Here is a 4129-nt window from a genome sequence, read left to right as displayed (position 1 = left end):
GATGAAGGATTCACTGTAAATGCTCACAGACAAGTATTCAGGGGGTTTTGATATAGCAGATAAATAAAGTACGAGTAAGTAAAATGCGAGAGAAATAATTGTAGCGAGTGTCCCAATCCTTTTTAGCACAAAGGACAAGCCGGTTTGTTTACTTATAATGACCAAACGTTCTTGAGGACACACGGGAATTTAGTCTAGTGCTTTCGCTTCATATAGCTGATTAATCTTCATTGTTTTGATAAGTGTTGTGTGGGTGAACCTATGCTAATGCACCGCCCTTCCTAGGACTAATACATACTTGTAATTATACCCCTTGCAAGCATCCGCAACTACAAGAAAGTAATTAAGATAAATCTAACCACAGCCTTAAACTCTGAGATCCTGCTATCCCTCCTGCATCGATATACCAACGGTCTGTGTTGCTGTCACTCCGGCAACCCCGCAATTAGCAAACGAATACAAGATGTATTCCCCTAGGCCCATAAAGGTGAAGTATCATGTAGTCGACGTTCACATGACACCACTAGAAGAATAACACCACAACTTAAATATCATAACATTGAATATTACCCAACATAATTCACTACTAACATTTAGACTTCACCCATGTCCTCAAGAACTAAACGAACTACTCACGAGACATCATATGGAACATGATCAGAGGTGATATGATGATGAATAACAATCTGAACATAAACCTTGGTTCAATGGTTTCACTCAATAGCATCAATAACAAGTAGAAATCAATACCGGGAAAGTTTCCCCTATCAAACAATCAAGATCAAACCCTAATTGTTACAGCGGTGACGAGGTGCAGCGGTGGAGATGGCGGTGGTGATGATGAAGATGATAGTGATGACGATGGAGATGATGTCCAGCTCGATGACGGTGGTGATGGCGTCGATTTCCCCCTCCGGGAGGGGATTTCCCCGGCGGATTCCTGCCCGCCGGAGAGCTCTTTTCTCTCTGGTGTTTTTCCGCCCCGCAGAGGCAGCTGTGACTATTCGCGACTATCCCCCAGAGCTTAGGTTTTCGGGACGAAGAAGTACGCGAAGGAGAGGAGGCCATAGGGGGTCGTGGGCCCCCTCCCCACAAGGCGGCGCGGCCAGGGCAGGGCCCGCGCCGGCCTATGAGGGGGCCCCATGGCGGCCCTCCTCGGCTCCTCCTTTTGGCTACCTCCGTCTTCTGGAAAAATAGGATTTTCAGTATAATTCCCGTCAATTGCTGATCTTTCGAAATATTGCATTCTGACGGTGCTTTTTCCAGCAGAATCCTGACTCCGGTGCGCGATCCTCCCATAATCATGAAACATGCAAAATAGATGAAATAACATAAGTATCATCTCCAAATACGAAATATATCAATGAATAACAGTAAATTATGATATAAAATAGTGATGCAAAATGGACGTATCAACTCCCCCCAAGATTAGACTTCGCTTGTCCCCAAGCGAAACTGAACTCAGTAAACAAGACCACATGTTTATGGAGTGAAGAGTCGATAAATAAAATACGGACAAGAAGCATCATATTAATTCACACAAGACATTCTAGTGAACAACTTCCCAATATGATTCAACTTGAAACAAGTAAAAGGAAATCACAAGTAAAGGTGCATAGTAAATCATAATTGGTGATGGCAAACTTCGTTCTTGGTCAGAGAACATTTAACAGATTGTACTTATTTATCGAGCAGCGCTCTTATATTAAAGCTTATAGCAAAGCTTGCATATTCAATCATAATAATCTCCTCATAATCATCGATAATCTTCAAAGCTATATTCATTCAGATAAAACTTGTACTAATCAAGGAAGAAATAAAAGGCATGATTAAGTAGATCACAATATAGATGGTTGGATCACAACAACTCAATTGCTTGCTTAAGATGGAGGGAAATAGGTTTACTGACTCAACATGAAAAATAAAAGATAGGCCCTTCGCAGAGGGAAGCATGGATTAAATCATGTGCTAGAGCTTTTCAAGTTTTGAAATCATATAGAGAGCATAAAAGTAAAGTTTTGAGAGGTGTTTGTTGTTGTCAATGAATGGCAGCGGGTTGATACGTCCAATTTGCATCACTATTTTATATCATAATTTATTGTTATTCATTGATATATTTCATATTGGGACACAATACTTATGTTATTTCATCTATTTTGCATGTTTCATGATTATTTGGAGATCGCGCACCGGAGCCAGGATTCTGCTGGAAAAAGCACCGTCAGGATGCAATATTTCGGAAGATCAACTGCGGAAGAAAATTTTACCAAAAATCCTATTTTCCCAGATGACGAAGGAAGCCAGAAGGGGGAGCCAGCTGGACCCAAGGTGGGCCCAGACCATAGGGCGGCGCGGCCCATGGCCTGGCCGCGCCACCATGTGGTGTGGGGGCCTCACAGCCCCTTTCGCCTCCTTTTCTTCGTGAAACTCTTCGTCCCGAAAACCGAAGCCAGAGAGGAATCCTCACGAAGGGTTACAGCCGCCTCTGCGGGGCGGAGAACACCAGAGAGAAAAGAGCTCTCCGGCGGGCAGGAATCCGCCGGGGAAATTCCCTCCCGGAGGGGGAAATCGACGCCATCGTCACCGTCATCGAGCTGGACATCATCTCCATCACCATCATCATCATCTCCACCATCATCACCGCCATCTCCACCGCTGGACATCGTCACCGCTGTAGCAATTTGGGTTTGATCTTGATTGTTTGATAGGGGAAACTCTCCTGCATCGATTTATACTTGTTATTGATGCTATTGAGTGAAACCATTGAACCAAGGTTTATGTTCAGATTGTTATTCATCATCATATCACCTCTGATCATGTTCCATATGATGTCTCGTTAGTAGTTCGTTTAGTTCTTGAGGACATGGGTGAAGTCTAAATGTTAGTAGTGAACTATGGTTGAGTAATATTCAATGTTATGATATTTAAGTTGTGGTGTCATTCTTCTATTGGTGTCGTGTGAACGTCGACTACACGACACTTCACCATTTATGGGCCTAGGGGAATGCATCTTGTACTCGTTTGCCAATTGCGGGGTTGCCGGAGTGACAGAAACCTAAACCCCCATTGGTATATCGATGCAGGAAGGATCGCAGGATCTCAGAGTTTAAGGCTGTGGTTAGATTTATCTTAATTACTTTCTTGTAGTTGCGGATGCTTGCAAGGGGTATAATCACAAGTATGTATTAGTCCTAGGAAGGGCGGTACATTAGCATAGGTTCACCCACACTTATCAAAACAATGAAGATTAATCAGCTGTATGTAGCGAAAGCACTAGACTAAAATCCCGTGTGTCCTCAAGAACGTTTGGTCATTATAAGTAAACAAACCGGCTTGTCCTTTGTGCTAAAAAGGATTGGGCCACTCGCTGCAATTATTTCTCTCGCATTTTACTTACTCGTACTTTATTCATCTGTTACATCAAAACCCCCTGAATACTTGTCTGTGAGCATTTACAGTGAATCCTTCATCGAAACTGCTTGTCAACACCTTCTGCTCCTCATTGGGATCGACATTCTTACTTATCGAAGATACTACGATACACCCCCTATACTTGTGGGTCATCAAGACTATTTTCTGGCGCCGTTGCCGGGGATCGAACTCGGGTCACCCGCGTGACAGGCGGGAATACTTACCACTATACTACAACGGTAGTGGATGAGGCGCCAGGTGAGGAAGTAATACCATATAAAATACCTACAAAAATTATTGAACATGTTATGGATAACCGCTATGAAGGGGATGGAACTGTCCATCCTGGTGATCATTTACTGTTTTTGCATGAATTATGCGGGTTATTCAAATGTGCAGGTATTGCTATGAATGAAGTTAGGAAGAAACTATTCTCTATATCGTTGTCTGGTAAAGCGGCGCATTGGTATAAAGTGCTGAAGAATGGTGATTCTCTTGATTGGGAGGACATTGTGCCTTTATTTTATTCCAAATTTTATCCTCCAAGTGAAATTCACAAAGATCGGAACCACATATATAATTTCTGGCCTCATGATGGAGAGAGTATTGCCCAAGCTTGGGGGAGATTGAAGTCTTTAATGCTCAAATGCCCCATTCATGAGCTTCCTGGTAATGTTATTATTGATAATTTCTATGCAAGACTTTCTTTTCAAGACAA

General features: G+C 42.7%; 1 non-coding gene across 1 annotated transcript; it reads right to left on the bottom strand.

Annotated features, from left to right (window-relative positions):
• Window positions 1–3580: 3580 nt before the first annotated feature.
• TRNAD-GUC (transfer RNA aspartic acid (anticodon GUC)) lies at window positions 3581–3652 on the bottom strand. Its single transcript has one exon. It is a non-coding gene; the product is annotated as a tRNA-Asp (tRNA).
• Between the last annotated feature and the right edge of the window lie 477 nt (window positions 3653–4129).

This window comes from Lolium perenne, chromosome 4 (genome assembly GCF_019359855.2).
Source record: "Lolium perenne isolate Kyuss_39 chromosome 4, Kyuss_2.0, whole genome shotgun sequence".
NCBI classification, from domain to species: Eukaryota; Viridiplantae; Streptophyta; class Magnoliopsida; order Poales; family Poaceae; genus Lolium; species Lolium perenne.
This window is presented reverse-complemented; position numbering and strand designations above follow the sequence as displayed.